General features: G+C 42.7%; 2 long non-coding RNA genes across 4 annotated transcripts in view; one reads left to right on the top strand and one right to left on the bottom strand.

The window, feature by feature from the left end:
• Positions 1 to 2,018: 2,018 nt before the first annotated feature.
• LOC111095834 lies at positions 2,019 to 14,407 on the bottom strand. Of its 2 annotated transcripts, none has more exons than XR_005359279.1 (5): positions 14,261 to 14,407; positions 6,942 to 7,050; positions 6,101 to 6,226; positions 4,008 to 4,055; positions 2,019 to 2,176 (listed from the first exon to the last, which is right to left on the bottom strand). It is a non-coding gene; the product is annotated as an uncharacterized LOC111095834 (long non-coding RNA). The 2 variants fall into 2 exon arrangements; XR_005359280.1 differs by having other exon boundaries at positions 6,942 to 7,045.
• LOC111095835 overlaps positions 11,477 to 17,585 on the top strand; it is a 29,464-nt gene continuing 23,355 nt past the window's right edge. For both annotated transcript variants that reach the window (XR_005359282.1, XR_005359281.1), the window contains exons 1-2: positions 11,477 to 11,534; positions 14,300 to 14,494. This is a non-coding gene — a long non-coding RNA (uncharacterized LOC111095835). The remainder of the gene's footprint in view (positions 11,535 to 14,299; positions 14,495 to 17,585) is intronic.

The following is a 17,585-nucleotide window of genomic DNA, read 5'->3' as shown; positions in this document are numbered from 1 at the left end:
AGAGGGGCAGAGACATAGGCAAAGGGAGAGGCAGGCTCTCCGCAGAGAGCCCAATGTGGGATTTGATCCCGTGGGACTCCAGGATCATGCCCTGAGTTGAAGACGTAGATCAACTGCTGAGCCACCCAGGCATCTAACCTTTATCAATTCCTTCCTTTTAGCAACTTTGGACCTTGTTTGTTCTTCTTTTTTTAGTTCATTGGGGTGTAAGGTTAGATTGAGATTTGTGTTTTTTGAGGTAGTCTGTATGGCTATGAACTTCCCTCTTAAACTCCTTTTGCTGCATCCCCAGAATCTTGGGACATGTTTTTCCATTTTCATTCATCTCAAGGTATTTTTGGTTTTCCTCTTTGATTTCTTCATTGACCCATTGATTGTTTAATAGCATGTTGTTTATCCTCCAATTATTTGTGTTTTTTCAGTTTTTTTCTTGTAGTTGATTTCCAGTTTCATACTGTTAAAGTTGTAAAAGAAGTTGGATATGATTTAAAACTTAAATTTATTGATATTGTTTTGTGGCCTAACATATGATTTATCCTGGAGAATGTTCCATGTGTACTTGAAAAGAATGTGTATTCTTCTTTTTGGATGAGGGGTTCTGTATATATCTATTAAGTCCATCTGGTCTAATGTATTGTTTAAGGCTTACGTTTCCTTATTGATTTTTCTGCCTGGATGATCTATCTATTAAGGTAAGTGTAGTGTTAAAGTTTCCTACTATCATTGTGTTGCTATTTCTCCCTTTATCTCCGTTAATATTTGTTTTATGTATTTACGTGCTCTTATATTGAGTACATAAATATTTAAAAATGTTGTACCGTCTTGTCTGCTTGATCTTTATCATTATGTAATGCCCTTCTTTGTCTTTTGTAACAGTCTTTGTTGTAAAGTCGGTTTTGCCTAAGTATTGCTGTCCCAGCTTCTTTTCATTTCCATTTTCAGATTTTCAGTCTGTGAGTGTCTTTAGTTTTGAAGTAAGTCTCTTCTAGGCAGCATGTGGAAGGGTCTTGTCCATTTTTATTTTTATGTTTTGGTCCATTCAGCCACACTCTTTTGATTGGAGCATTTAGTCAATTTACAATTAAAGAAATTATTGATAAGTATGAATTATTGCTATTTTGTTAATTGTTTTATGGTGGTTTCTGTAGTTCCTCTTTGTTCCTTCTGTCTCTCTTCCCTTGTGGTTTGATTGTTTTCCTTAGTATTATGTTTAGATTTTTTTTCTCTAATTCCTTTGTGTATTCACAAGTTTTTTCTTTGTGGTTACCATGGAGTTCCCTTATAAAATCTTATGTATGTAGCAATCTTTTAAAAGTTGATAGTAAGTTATTGTGAATACTTTCCAAAGCCTTATATCTTTATTCCCACCAATTTCTTTTTTTTTTAATTTTTATTTATTTATTCATGAGAGTAGAGAGAGAGAGAGAGAGAGAGAGAGAGAGAGAGGCAGAGACACAGGCAGAGGGAGAAGCAGGCTCCATACAGGAAGCCCGACATGGGACTCGATCTCAGGACTCCAGGATCAGACCCTGGGCTGAAGGCAGGCACTAAACCACTGAGCCACACAGGGATCCTCCCCACCAATTTCTATTTTTGATGACGTTTTATATCTTTTTATGTATACCTGAACTAATTATTGTATTTTTAATTACTACATTTGTCTTTTATCCTTCATACTTGCTTTATAAGTAGCTCATCCTCTACCTTTTATTTATTTTTTATAGTGCAATTTTAATTTTTGTGTGTTTTCTTATTATTAGTTAGTGCCTTTTAGTTTTGGCTTAGAGAAGTCCTTTAATATTTCTGGTAAGGCTGGTTTAGTGGTAAAGAACTTCTTTAGGTTTGGTTATCTTGAAAACTCTTAAGCTCTCCTTTAATTCTGAATGATAGCATTCCCGGGTAGACAATTAATTGGTTGGTAGTTTTTCCCTTTCAGCACTTAATTTAAATCTCTTTGGATTGTGAACATAGCTTTGGGGCTTCTGGCCATTTATTTCCATTTACAGATGGGAAACCTCTGGTCCAGGAGGGCTAAGTAGCTGCCTTCAGTGTCTATAGAAAGTCTTAGTACTAGGATTCAAATCTTTCTTCACTGGGAGACAGAGCCCTTGTGTTTTCCACCATTCCACCTAAATGGGGAGCCTCTGACAGGTGAGATTTAGTATATGACTGCTTTCTGAAAATGAAAGAGAAAGCTTTAGTTTGTTGAGCAATTTTTCTTCTCCTAAAACAGAAGTATACCAATCACCTGTATTTGCAGAATGATAAAACTCTAATTTCCAACTTGTTCATAAGTTTTCTTGCCATCTGACTTTTTATGACTACTTTTGTTGATGTTTGATGAAAACTTGTTCTGAGCTTAGTCTTTGCTAGAGCTATTGCTTTGAATTTATCTGCTAGAGTCATCATAGGAACCAGCCTTCTATGGTAGTTACAAGGCCTTGGCTTATATTGGACACCACCAATTTCTATAGGGGCCAGGATCCTTCCAGATCAGCATTTGGACAACACATTGACCCTAACAAGGCCATCAAGGACCCACTCAATACTAAGTGGGCACTTAGCATGTACCAAACATTATGCTACCAAGTAGAGTTCGCATTGTACCTACTTGGAAGAAATATTTTTGGAATGTACGCAGAGGCATAAATCATACATTATTACAAGTAAATAAAAAAAAGGAGATTTTAAATATGGAGTTTTGCCAGTTGATCTGGTCTTTCAGGTCTCAGAACAATCCATTAGCTCAGAAAGTCTCAATCTCTGGAGATGAGCAGCAACTATCTGGGAACATCAGCAGCCCAAACAGTCTCATTGCTAATTTCTAAGTATTACGAATGTCTATCCTCCCACATGATGACTGAGACCTTGGCTAGGGACCTGTGCTTTTTTGTCAGTGTGCATGAATTCGATGCTTTCTTTTTTTTTTTTTTTAAGATTTTATTTATTTAATCATGAGAGACACACAGAGCAAGAGAAGCACAGGCAGAGGGAGAAGCAGGCTCCATGCAGGGAGCCCGATGCGGGACTCGATCCTGGGTCTCCAGGATCACGCCCTGGGCTAAAGGTGGCGCTAAACCACTGAGTCACTCGGGCTGCCCAATTTGATGCTTTCTTAATAATTCATGTATTTATGTAATATAATACTGTTTTTGAACACCTGTTCACTGCTAAGCATTTGTAACATACACATCTCCTCTTTTTAACATCCTCTTAAGCTTATATTATCCTTTTGTAGATGAGGACACTGAGGCTGAGGTTAAATAATTTGCCATGGTTGCATGGTAAGTGGTAAATCTGAATCAACTCCTGTTGGCTTATCTCTCTCTCTCTCTTTCCCTCCCCTTCTCCACATCCTCCACCCCCACTCTGCCACCTCCTTCCTTCTCTCCTGCCTACCTGTACCAGATTATCAACTAGAAGAGCCCTGGGGTTGTCAGTTCTGGACACTCATACCTACTCTGTAGTCCTCACTATCTGCGTTTCTCCTGGGATACTCTGGTGAAAGTGGCTGTATGGTGGTGTCTTTCCTAGTCTGCTGGTCCATGTAGGAGAGGTGGGGTTCAGAGCTTTGTTGTCTCTGGATGTTGTCTCATGGATGGGGTAGCTCTCTTAGGGGTGGATATGTGCTGTTTTGCTGCATTAAAAGTTGCAATATATCTGCAGCCACCACAAAGGTGGGTGACCTCAGCTAAGTGCCTGATCCTGACTTCTCCTGAGAATGAGGATGCGCAGGGAGAGGATGTTGGTGAGGAGGAGGAGAGGATCATGCTATTTCCTGTGGAGCCCACCACTCTCTCTTGCTTCCTCCTGTCTTAGCTGAATGACATTTGTGCCAGCTGCTCCCAAAGAGAGTCACTTTGGTGAAATGTCACAGGCTTCAGCACGAATGATCGTTCTCCATCCTTCACTTCTCTCCCTGCTGCCTCCCTTCCACCCTCGAGTGTCTTTTTTATTTTGAAAGGACACCACCTTGAAATTCAAGTGTGGGAGATAAAAGTAATTACCTTTTCTCTTCAGGTTTCCCTCTCAGAAAGCCTCCAAATCATCTTTGGCTGAAACACAGGGATTATTCCAGAGGGAAAATGTTATTAGTTGCATCTTTGCCTGCTTCCCTCTCTGGGTTTCACCCACTACTTTTCTCCCATGCTAAGGGTGATGATGATAGTGCCTCTGATTGCTCTGCCATTCTGGGAGGGTCAAGGGCCTTCCCTCAGCAGAGGTCAAGTGTCTTACTCAGTGTCACACAAGTGTTACCTGGATTCACAGCCAGGCCACTCGGACTCCACAGTCAAGCTCATAAATAACTTTGCTGTGTAACTGCAGTGACTATACTTGCAGAACCAAAGATTGGGAGATATTTTCTGACAAATGGTTTGCTTTCCCTGATTGTTTTTCAAATTTCTATTACAAAAAGCCATTTGGAGTTACCAAAATGAAATCTTATTTTGCTATATATTTAATAAAATCACCATTGGAAAGAATAATTCTATGCCTGGGATTATCCCAGGTAACCCAGCACACAAGTTGCTGTTTGGTGGGAATTATACTTGACCAGGAGCTAAGAAGAGTCTTAATTCTGGTTCAGTTTTAGCTTTAACTAGCTGTGTGATCTCGGTTAATTTACTGCACCTCTGGGACTTATTTCCTTAGTTGATGAAGTGAGAGAGGTGGGTCAGATGATATTTCAGGGCCTCTCTGGCACTGGTGTTCAATGACCTTGAAATTCTAGGTGCAGACTTCATTATTTGGACTGTCACCAGTATATAGATGAGATTCTAACTTTAGATGTGATTTTGCTCCTTTCCTGCTTTGGGCAAATCTTGGCAACATCTCAGTCTAGTCCTTTGCCAGTCCTGTACCCTGGGGAGCCTGCTTTCTTTTTTACCAGACTGGACCCTGGGAACTTATTTATTTTTTATTTTTTTTCATTAAAATGATCTCTTGGACTTGCCTCCATGCTGACTTCTTTCTCTTCCTTCATGCTTTTGTGTGTGGTGTCCTCCTCCCACGCAGCCTCTGCCCAGCCGCCCCCTGGTATTCCCAGCCCCTCCCTTCCTGATGCTGTTCTGTCGTGCCTCATCTAGTGTCTTCCCTTTCTCTCTGTCGTATGTCAGTCTCTGTGCTGGCTCCTTCCTTTTCACATAAAACACAGGCTCAGCTCTCCCTGTACTGAAAGGGACAAATAAACAAACCTTGGCCCTGATACAGAGGATAAAATTTTCTTCCCTCCCCATTGCTTCCTCTCCTGACTGCTCCTACACCATTTAAATTTCCCTGCCCTTTTTCATACTTTGCAATTGTTCTCTTAAAGATAACCAGAGATAGCCTATTCTTGAAATCCAATAGCTGTTTCTCCTCATTTTCCTTGACCTTTCGGCAGCATCTGGCACTGTCACTTCTACCTTTCTAAAACACTCTTATTTGGCTTCAATTGTCACTACACTATCCAATGCTGTCTCCTTCACCTTGGGATATTCTAACTTTGACTCATTTTTTACCCTTTCTCAGAGATCGCATCTAATCTCATGGCTTCCACTAAATCTCTTTGAGATTTTTACACAAATTTCTAACTGCCTTGGGAATGGAATACCATTGCCACCTCATTCAGCCTGGTTGTAGTGAAATTTGCCATTCTTGGCCAAAAGCAGACTTTTGGCCAAGATTTCCCACCCAGATTTCCTGTTGCTGTCCATTTGCTGTCATTCACTTAAAGTGGATTTGAAACCTAATTGATGTCCCTCATTCCTCCTTGTCCCTTAGCTACTCCTCATTCATCAGTCAGTAAACTGCTCTATTTGTTCCTCATAAAGTCTCTCAAATGTATAGCCTCTCTCTGTTTCCACTGCTGCTATCTCAGCTGTGACACACAAATTATCCCTTAACTAGCCTTTAATTTCTTGATCCTCCAACCCATCCTAATTTCCTCTATGCCAATATCTTTCTAAAAGTATTACTTTGCACACTTAACTGTATTCTTTTGCTTAGTGTGTTCCCAATCACTAAACAAACTTGCAGAGCATCCCAGATTAGCATCCCAAACTCTCAGGTTGATGGTCAGAGGCACCCCAAATTTGGCCCTAATCTATTCCACTCTTACCTCTCATAGGTACTCTTCTCCTTAGACAAAGGGCACATGCTTTGTCTACCTTTTTGTGTATGAAGAGCTTGTACCTCCTCAATTCCATGGTCTTGGGTAAGTGGGTCTCCATGAGACCTTCTTGGCCTATAAAAAAGTAATAATTTCTCCTCTGATTTCCTTAGGTGATTGTGAAGATAAAATTCATTTATTCAACAAACATTTGTTGGAGAGGTGCTTGATTATAGATTTTCTATATATTTATGCTCCAAGTTCAGGGAATTTGCAAAGATAAATAAATTACAGCCCCTCCTTTGAGTTGCTCTGGACATTGGGGAAACATATTTAGGAAACACGCAGCATCAGTAGGATGGGATGAGCAAGAATTTGCTAGGCTGGTGAGTACACCGTGGGCACACCCTGGTCCTTCCCCTCCAACCTGAGACCTGCTGGTCTACCTGTCCTCCTTCCATTCCCTGAGGGCCCAGCTGTCCCTAATGTGAAAATGAGTGATAATGGATGCTAATTCAATGTGTTACTTCTTCCAGGTGACATATTTACATTTTAATAGGACACAATTCAAGAGAGGATATTTTAAGCCCTGTGGCAGGTGAATGGAGATATATTTTGAGTTAGAGAGTGTTTAGGGGGCCTCCAGTCATACTGTGTAGGTACCCACTGATTCTATTCATGGGGTTGGCTCCACTCAGGAGTCCGGAGAGGAGGATTCCTCTCCAGGCTGTGCTGCCTCCCCATGTTATCTAAGTACTCTGGAGCGTGGGATTCTCAGTACAGTGACGGATGAGACATCTGTTCCATGATGGGCTATTACTAACAATTCATTACTGCAAAATGGACTTACCCTCATTAGCCCAGGAGCTCTGAGTTTAATGTGGCATTCTGCAATCTCACAGATTCTGCTGCACACATTGAAGGCGTGCATCACATTTTATAGAGCCAGGAAACCTGAACTTCAGAAAACAATGGAGATTTAGCATGCCTCTTGAATTGGTTGACATATTTACTCTTCATGAATAAGCCTGTTTTGTAGCAAATACTGTAGCTTACAGCTTCATTATTAGAAATTAGCTCGCCCCACTGCTCTGTTCAAGGACGCAGTTCTCCTTGGGGAACAGTTTTGTCCTTATCATTCAGGTGCTTGCTGTCAGGTGAATAGGTTTCTGAAGTTCTGGCCTGGGAATGTTTCTCTAGGGGTGGTTCTAGGGAAGGGGCTAGGTCTATGTCTCCAGCTGTCCCTTCTTCTTGACAAACGTGTGTGAAATCTACAAATCTGGCCATTTTGGAAAGGTTTCTTTTTTCCTTTGTAATGCCTTCCAGCAAAACCATAGTCATATAGTCACACTTTTGGGGGGCAGTGAATTATCCAGAACCAGTAATCAGTTCAGATATTGCACAATAGACATGGTGTCAATTTCCTAAACTTTCGTTATTATAGGCCCTGCTGTCAATGCATGAACTCCCTGCCTGGGCTCAACTTATCCTTGGGAAATTACACAGCCAGTTGACACACTCCCACAAAATGACAGTTCTTGTAGGCTGCTTTTTCAATAGCTTAGGGATCGATCTCTAAGGTGTCTTCTAGCTAGAAATTTGTGTTACCATTTACCAAAATATCAGTCAAAGATTGGGGATTCTTTTTTTTTTTTTTTTTTTTGGATTCTTTAAAACCTATGTCCCAAATTCTATATGTCTTGCTTCATTGGTTGTAGTGACGGTGGATGAGATGACTTTGGGGCCAAATCATGATCAATTTAGTTTATCTTTTCCCCGTAAGAGTTAAACTTGGTACTTTATTTTTCTCACTCTGATATGTCTCACAAATACATAGTAGCTTGTTCTCTAGGCTAAAAGGTACTTATTCACTCAACCATCCATCCTTTGCACAAATAGTTATTGTATGTTCATTATGTGCAAAGTGCTTTAGGTGCTGGGACTGTGCTGGGCATGGGTTTCCCAAGAGACTCTTCAGCTCCTGCACAGACAGAATTCAATTAGAGGCATCAAGGGCTTGTGGAGTATTTGCAGGGGATCAGGCCCTGGGGTTACAGGAAACCTAGACACCCCTTGAAAGGTACACATAGTGTATGTACCTGCAGGTCAGACTGAGTTACATGTTTTCATGTTTAGTGTCCTTCTTCCCCAGGCTTGCTGCTTTCCTGCTCAGTGAAGAGGACTTCCACCTGGAGACTATATTGCTATTAGGATTTTCATCTTAGATCCTTGAAGATTTCCCCTATGAATTAATGGAAATGTTGGGAGAATGCCCTTATGTTTCAGCAGAACCATATTACCCATTGCCTTATGAGCTTATGCTTCTTTCCTCCCACCAACTTCTGTTCACTTCTGCATTGTACTAGTCTTGATTTGAAATCAAAGGTCCTGTCTAATTTTCATTAACTCAGGAGAGGATGTGTGACATGAGGCAAGTTTTGATCCATTCATCAGTTTGAGGACATTTGGATTGTTTTTACTTTTTGACTATTATCAACAATGCTGCTATGAATATTCGAGTAGAAGCTTTTATGAGGACATAGGATTTTATTTCTCTTGGGTGTACATCTAGGAGTGGAATTGCAGGGTCATAGGGTAAGTCTGTCTTGTTGAACTACCAGACTGTTCTCCAAAGCAGCTGCATCATTTCACACTTCTACCAGTGATATCTGAGAGCTCTACTTTTTCTATATCATTGCCAACACTTGTCTGACTTTGTTATACTCATCCTAGTGAGTACGGAGTGGTATCTCATTTGGTTTTACTTTGCATTTCCTTGATGACTAATGACATTGAGCATCTTTTATATGCATATTGGACATTTGTGTATATTCTCTGGAAAAATTCCTATTCAGATCCTTTGCCCATTTTAAAATTGAATTGTCTTTTTGACTGAGTTGTAATAAGTTTATGTATTTTAGATACAAAGTTTCTTACCAGATCTGTGATTTGCCTATACTTCCTCCAATTTTGTGGATTGGATAAGGTTTCAAACTTCTTCTCATCTTAGAAGATATTTGCAAATAACATGTCAGATAAACGGCTAGTATCTAAGATCTATAAAGAACTTATCAAACTCAACGCCCAAAAAAACAAATAATCCAGTTAAGAGATGGGCAGAAGACATGAACAGACATTTCTCCAAAGAAGACCTACACATGGCCAACAGGCACATGAAAAAATGCTCCACATAACTTCCCATCAGGGAAATACAAATCACTTTATACCAGTGAGAATGGCTAAAATTAACAAGACAGGAAGCAGCAAAGGTTGGAGAGGATGTGGAGAAAGGGGAACCCTCTTACATTGTTGGTGGGAACGCAAGCTGGTGCAACCACTCTAGGAAAACAGTATGGAAAAAAAAAAAAGAAAAACAGTATGGAGGTTCCTCAAGGAGTTAAAAGTTTTGAGGAACCTAGCTAGAGTTACCCTAAGACCCAGCAATTGCACTACTGGGTATTTACCCCAAAGATTCAGATGTAGTGAAAGGATGGGACAACTGCACACCAATGTTCACAGCAGCAATGTCCACAATAGCCAAACTGTGGAAGGAGCCACAATATCCTTCGACAAATGAATGGATAAAGATGTGGTGTGCGTGTGTGTATACACAATGAAATGTTACTCAGCCATCAGGAAGGATGAATACTTGCTATTTAAATCAATATGGATGGAACTAGAGGGTATTATGCTGAGTAAAATAAGTCAGTTGGAGAAAGACCATGATCATACGATTTCACTCATATATGGAATATAAGAAATAGTGAAAGGGACCATAAGGGAAGGAGGGGAAACTGAATGGGGAAAAGTTAGAGAAGATAAACCATAAGAAACTCTTGACTCTGGGAAACAGAGTTGCTGAAGGGGAGGTGGAAGGGGTGAGAGGGGAAGTGGGGATAGAGTAACTGGGTGATGAGCATTAAGGAGGGCACGTGATGGGATGAGCACTGGATGTTATGCTCTATGTTGTCAAATTGAATTTAAATAAATTTGGATAAAATACTGAATTTATCTTAAGTCCCAATAATTCATTTTTGCTTTTGTTTCCTTTGCCTTCATAGATGTATCTTGCAAGAAGTTGCTGTGGCCAAGTTCAAAAAGGATGTTGCCTGTGTTCTCCTCTAGGATTTTGATGGATTCTTGTCTCAGATTTAGATCTTTCATCCATTTTAAGTTTATCTTTGTGTATGGTATAAGAGAATGGTCTAGTTTCATTCTTCTGCATGTGGATGTCCAATTTTCCCAGCACTACTTATTGAAGAGACTGTCTTTTTTCCAGTGGATAGTCTTTCCTGCTTTGTCGAATATTAGTTGACCATAGAGTTAAGGGCATCACTTCTGGATTCTCTATTCTGATCCATTGATCTATGTGTCTGTTTTTGTGCCAGTACCACACTGTTTTGATGATTACAGCCAGCTATGGTTTTCTATTTTAATATTCCCCTGGCTATTTGGGGGTCTTTTCTGATTCCACACAAATCTTAAGATGACTTGTTCCAACTCTCTGAAGAAAGTCCATGGACTTAATCAAGATAAAAGGCTTCTGCACAGGGCAGCCCCAGTGGCCCAGCAGTTTAGTGCCGCCTTCAGCCTGGGGCATGATCCTGGAGTGCCAGGATCAAGTCCCACATCAGGCTTCCTGCATGGAGCCTGCTTCTCCCTCTGCCTGTGTCTCTGCCTCTTTCTCTCTCTCTGTCATGAATAAATAAATAAAATCTTAAAGAAAGCTTCTGTACAGCAAAAGAAACAGTCAACAAAACTAAAAGACAACCTACAAAATGGGAGAAGATATTTGCAAATGACATCAGATAAAGGGCTAGTTTCCAAGATCTATAAAGAACTTATTAAACTCAACACCAAAGAAACAAACAATCCAATCATGAAATGGGCAAAAGACATGAACATAAATCTCACAGAGGAAGACATAGACATGGCCAACAAGCACGTGAGAAAATGCCCCACATCACTTGCCATCAGGGAAATACAAATCAAAACCACAATGAGATACCACCTCACACCACTGAGAATGGGGAGGATTAACAAGACAGGAAACAACAAATGCTGGAGAGGATGTGGAGAAAGGGGAAACCTCTTGCACTGTTTATGGGAATGTGAACTGGTGCAGCCACTCTGGAAAGCTGTGTGGAGGTTCCTCAAAGAGTTAAAAATAGAGCTACCCTACGACCCAGCAATTGCACTGCTGGGGATTTACACCAAAGATAAAGATGCAGTGAAACGCCGGGACACCTGCACCCTGATGTTTCTAGCAGCAATGTCCACAATAGCCAAACTGTGGAAGGAGCCTCAGCGTCCATCAAAAGATGAGTGGATAAAGAAGATGTGGTCTATGTATACAACAGAATATTCCTCAGCCATTAGAAATGACAAATACCCACCATTTGCTTCGACGTGGATGGACCTGGAGGGTATTATGCTGAGTAAAGTAAGTCAATCGGAGAAGGACAAACATGATATGGTCTCATTCATTTGGGGAATATAAAAAATAGTGAAAGGGATTAAAGGGGAAAGGAGAGAAAATGAGTGGGAAATATCAGAGAGGGAGGCAGAACATGAGAGACTCCTAACTCGGGGAAATGAACAAGGGGTAGTGGAAGGGGAGGTCGGTGAGGGGTTGGGGTGACTGACTGATGGGCACTAAGGGGGGCACTTGATGGGATGAGCACTGGGTGTTATGCTATATGTTGGCAAATTGAAATCCAATAGAAAATAATTAATAAAAAATACTGAATTAAAAAATATGGGCAAATACGTACAAAAACATAAAACTGTAAAAAAACAAAGTCTCATTTTAAACTTGAGATAATACTGGTATCTACACCTTAGATTAGGATTAAGTGAAATAATAAATGGAAATCACTTAACACAGGGTGTGAAACACATTAAACCCAATACATATTAGTTGTTTTGCTATTTTTTTTTCTGTCCTGTGGACAAGAGCCTTTGTTACATAATCTTGCTTTTTCCTGGATGCCTGCCTCTGATATGAAACACCTCTGGAACCTTAGTTTTAGGCAGAAGCCTTCTGGCAAAGGGCAGGATAATAACAAGAACCAGGGTCATAGTGGCTGCTCTTTCTTGGAAATTTCTTATCAGCCTGGCTTCTAGTGCTGTGCAGGCTGGGGAAGGGTGGGGAAGAGGAACAGCAGCTGCCACTGAACCTGGCCTGTTTGCCCCTGCTGCTGCTGAGGATGTAGCTTGGTCGGCCTGCAAGTCTGGGGTCAGCATGAAAGTCTGAGGCCACAAAGGCAGTGGACATTTTGTAGACCCTATGGAATCAGGCCTTGGCATAAAGAAGTCAGGGGTCTGGTGCTCGTCTGATGTGTTTTAAAATAGGGCCTAAGAAGGCAGTTCACCTGAGGGGTATCATCTTCAGTTAGTGCTGGGAACTTGAAGTAAGGGAAAAATCATGTTCCCGATGAGAGTTTTGCTGTTGCCATTGGCTGGTAGGCCACTGCTTAAACTGGCCAAGGTGTTTTCCAGGTGACTAGACCCAGGCTGAGGAAAAATTACCCCATTACCATGAGTATAGAATTTGGGAAATAACTGCCCATGTGGTTTCAAGGCTGGTGAATATTAGATACTTATTTGTTAAGATTGTGTTAAAGCAAAGCCAGGCAGCACAACAGCTTCCTAGCATCATTTTCTCCTGTCAGTCCTATAACTAGCAGTGTTGAAGTTCCTCACAAACCCTGCAAAGTGGGACTATCCCCACATCCTTGTCAGTTGTTCATTTCCTCCTCTCTAGGTAGGTTTCTCCCAGCATTAAATATTTAGTTCTCACCTGTGTAAACCACCAGGCAAGATATTGTGTGAACAAGGATAAACCATGGTCTTTTCCCTTAAAGGTAACCTTGATTAGGATCCCTAGAAAGCAGAGCCTGAGACACAAGTCTGCTAACATCTTATTGGCCAGAGAAAACCAGGAGTGGGAGCAAGGAACAAAGAGGGTGCCAGGCAGGAAAGGTGGAAGATGAAACACAAGGGCTGGCCACTGCTTGGTAGGAAGCACCAAAAATTGCTCAGTTTTGTGACCCCATTTCAGGGACAAGCTGCTGAATCTCAGGACATTTTTTCAAAGGAACAGACGGGCAGAGAGGGGGCACTTTTCTCTCCTTCCCTTTCACCCAGTTTTGCCCTGAGGAGTTACATAGTTTGCATGACATGGTCCTCCTGAGGCCGCCACTGAAACCAAATCATGCTGCACGCCGTGGTATGGTGCTTACTTGAGCTGGCTGGGTGCTGGTTGGCAGGATTCACAGAGTCAACCACTCATGTGGAGCAAGTGAGCAAGGGCCTTGAGATGGGGGGGGCAACAGGATCTGAGGGTCTCATGGGAGGTTTCGAGACAGTTCTGACTGGCATTGCTCAGCTCTGCTAAAGCTCTCCCATCATATCCAGCCCCCACACTAGAATACAAGTCTTTGTGGTGTGGGGGTTTGTTTTTGTTTTTGTTTTTAAGATACCCTCACTTTTTTCCTGAGGTAGAAATACAAATTCTAGTATTCACAAATTCTCCATCAAGGCTGTAACCTGCCACTCTCTCTGAAAAAAGGATAACTGAAAGAATCTACAGTGCCTACCTCTGCCACTTTAAGGTTTGAGGGTATAATTGATACTCCTCACCCCAGCCCCCTCCTTCTAGATTTCTCTCCTCTTCAGCTAAAAGTCCTAGGTTGCTTGCCTAGTTGGTGCCTAGTAGGCTTCTCCACGTTAACATGGATACAAATCCCCTAATGGTTGTGGTAAGTTTTTATTGGGTTTCAAGCACCAAAAAAAGCCTCAGTGAAACCCCTGGGTTACGGCAGTAATCCTCTCTGTGTCCATTGTCTGGCAACCACTTAGGTCCTTCTGGAAATGAAGGTTACCAGTCCCAGTAAAGTAACACCTGTCGTGGTCTGTTTTTCAGCTGGCACAGGGAGTTCCAGGTGACTTAGTTATGACCTCAGCGTCCAGTTCAGTGGAACCCTAACTTGGTAGAGCCTAGTTTGTAGACAGAGCACAGATTCAGCAAGTAGGGGAGAGAGGCAAGTGTTCTGTCCATTTTTGGGTTCCCAGACTCCATCATGGTTATTGCGGACATGGTACCATATAGGATATTGGTTTAGGGCATATCTCACTTTCCAGATGACAGTCGCCTAGCCCTCTTACATGTTGTCACTGAGCTGGTATCTTTGTTAATTTTGCCAGGCTTTCAGACTATTGCTTCTGGATGATGGGGAATGTGGTAAGACCAGTGGACCTCATGATCATGCACCCCCTTGTCTCCTTTCCTGGAGCTCCAAGAACTAGCATGGTGACTGGATGGCAGTTGGGTGGAGTCCATGTATGGCTGGTCACCATAGTAACCATGGGGCTGAATCAGCGGTAAAGGGCCTGAGACAGGTAAGGCCAGGAGACTCTGAGAAGATGCATGGATACAAATCCCCTAATGGTTGCATAAGAAGTATCTGATAGAGAAGGCTCATTCTCTGAATGCCAGATGCAAACACCTATAATCACACAGCAGAAGAGATCGTGAACACTCTGGGAGTTTGGATGTGGTCAAGGTAGAGGGGATAACCATGGCCTTAGGTAGTTGGGGGTTTTCAGGAACAAGTATGACTGACTTGCTCTCAGAGGTCACACAGGCATGAGACTGGTGGCAAGGAAAGGGGAAGGTATTCCATATAGTCAAAACCAGTGTAAACAAGGGCCCAGATGTGGGAGTGCAGGAGGTTTACTCAGGGATCAGAACACAGACCAGTTTGAGCTGGGATGTGTGTATGTTGGCGAGTAATAATAGGTGATTTTTTTGAGCACTTAGTGTATGCTAGGTCCCATTGTAAGCTCTCAGTTGTATTACCTTATTTAATTCTCATAGCTAAGTAGGCAAGGCCAGGCTGGAGCTAGATTTTGAGGTACCTTGAATGACCGACCAACTGAGGAGTTGGGCTTTTACCCTTGCCACACTGGCGTAGATGTGGGTCCCATGAGTTAAGACCAACTTCCTGCTAACATTTTTGTTCTTAATTCCCTGGCACATGGGAAGGTTTACATGATTTCACTAGATATTAAAAACAGCTATCCTAAATAAAGCACTCATTATATTCCAGGCATTGGTGGTTTTTTAAAAAGATTTTATTTATTTTTAAAAAGAACTTTATTTATTTATTCATAAGACAGAGAGAGGTAGAGACATAGGCAGAGGGAGAAGCAGGCTCCTCACAGGGAGCCTGATGCGGGGCTCAATCCCTAGACCGGGATCATGCCCTGAGCCAAAGGTAGACGCTCAACTGCTGAGTCACCCAGGTGTTTTAACTGCACAGAATAGATTATTAAATTGGAACACTGGGAAATGGGAAAGTGATATAGGCACTTTCCCATTTTACAGATGAAGAAGTAGAGGGCAGAGGTGTTATTTGTTCAATGTATTAGAATAATAATAGACCAGAGCCAGGTTTTAGACACAGGCGGTCTGACTTGACAATCCACACATGTAATCCTTATATTACCTGGCCTCTCAGAAACCATTAAGGAGAAGGATTTGGAGACTTTTTTCAGAGAACAGGTGGTGGTGAAGGTTTTAAGAGGAGGTGAGTGCAAAGTCAGGCAGAGAACTGTTTTAAGGGGAAGGAGGTTGTGCTTTGTTGGGTCATAGGGTCTGTCTGCCTCCTCCAGAGAGAAGGTATATTCTCCAGGCCTCAAATGTTAGCAGACATGCAACTCTACACGTCAGTAGGTGGTTTGTGTGTATATGTTTTCTTTTCCCCCCACCGTGTATTTACACTCAAGATTGAGATAAACATCCATTTGCTTTAACACATGTGAAAATACCTTAGCAACTTCCTGCAGCTCTGGCCTGTTGCTAAGCAGTGACCCTAGTGTTACCATGGTAACATCATCCGAGACTCTAGAGCGCGGCTGGTACCAGTTTGTTGTTCTTGACGTAGCTTTGGGAAACCAGGTCAGCAGGGCCTGAGGAGCACATTTGCTCTCAGGCACAGCCTTGCTGTGTTTGGTCCTATCAGAAAGCTCTGTCCCTGCCTGAGGGAAGCTGCCCGGGGAGAGGTCCTCTCCAATGCCCAGCTGACAAGGCCTCTGGTCATATCTGTGGTGCTGCATCTTGCTGCTGTCTCCACCTCACTGTGGAGCTGTGTGGAATGGGTGGAGTTCAGGACGGATGTCTGAGAAGGCGTAGGGAGCAATTTCTCCACTCTGTTCCTGAGAAAGGCCCATTTCGATGTATCCCACAGAGGTGCTCTGGAACATTTGGGTTGTGGTCAGGCAAGTAGGGGGATCAGCGCCAAACAGAATCCAGCTCAGAGACTGAAGAGACAGCTCACAGAGGGATGTGGGCAGGGCTAAGGGAACAGGTACAGGATCGTGATGCACTGGAAACAGCAGCCAGAGGCCATGTCCACCCTGAGTGCTGAAGGGACAGCAGAGGAAGTAGTTTTGTAGAAACAGTTTCCCAGTTGTGGGAATCTGTTTGGTGGATCCAGAGCTGTGATGGAGGAGCCAGCAGGGGTAGTGGTAGAAGGGTAGTAGGATGCAGCCCTGAGGAGGAAGGAGGGTGTGAGAGAAATGTCAGGAGCTCCTCTCCTCCCCTTGGTCTCCTGCCATAGCCTACTATTAGGTAGACATCACTGGAAATTTAGTAGCCCAGGTGTTGCAGTCTGTGAGGGCATCAGCCTCAGGGGCACAGAGTGGGGAACCAGGGAAGAATGGGTTTGGCAGGTTGTACAAATGATAAATGGAGGGGACTGGGTGGGAGAAATGGGAAACAGACTAGCGTGACTGGGTTAACTCTAATGGAACCAGGCAGGCCAGGAGGATCACAAACTCCCGACTAGACCTACCTGTGGTCTAGGCTGTGACCCAGAGAGCAGACACTGCTGCAGACACTGCCAGAAAGCATGTTTCAGGCATGGCATCTGAGATAGCAAGCAGTCAACTTCAGGATGCCCAAAACGCTGTCCTAAATGATCCCAACAGCACCTTTCCTGTCCTGTGGGCAAGGTTGGGGGAGTTTCAAAAAACTTTCCTGCCTCTGGAAAGTAGGGGATTCTGTAGAATATCCTTTCAGGTTCCCCTAAAACTTCTTTCCTACTGCTGCCTCCCTTTCTGGCACTCCCTTACTTTCAATCTGTTTGTCCTTTCTCAGCTCAGGTGCTTTGGATTGATGTGGTTTAGACCAGGGCAGCATCACCACCTACTTGGGAACCTGCTAGAAATGCATATTTGCAGGCCCCACCTCGGATATCATCAATCAGACATTTGCAGTAGGCCTAGAAATCTGTGTTTTCACAAGCCCTCCAGGTGACTGATACACACTGAAGTTTGAGAACCACTGCTTTAGACTGCATGGTTGGTTTGCAGCCCTCCCTGGGAGCTGCTCTTGCAATCTTCCCTGGCTCCTTGCTCTATAGCTGCAGGCCAGTGCTACCTGTTCTAATGTTCTGTTGTAGTTCAGAGAATCCCTACCATGGCTTGG

The sequence above is a fragment of the Canis lupus genome, chromosome 5, assembly GCF_011100685.1.
Source record: "Canis lupus familiaris isolate Mischka breed German Shepherd chromosome 5, alternate assembly UU_Cfam_GSD_1.0, whole genome shotgun sequence".
Taxonomy (NCBI): domain Eukaryota; kingdom Metazoa; phylum Chordata; class Mammalia; order Carnivora; family Canidae; genus Canis; species Canis lupus.
The sequence above is the reverse complement of the archived record's forward strand: the minus strand, read 5'-3'. Positions and strand labels throughout refer to the sequence as shown.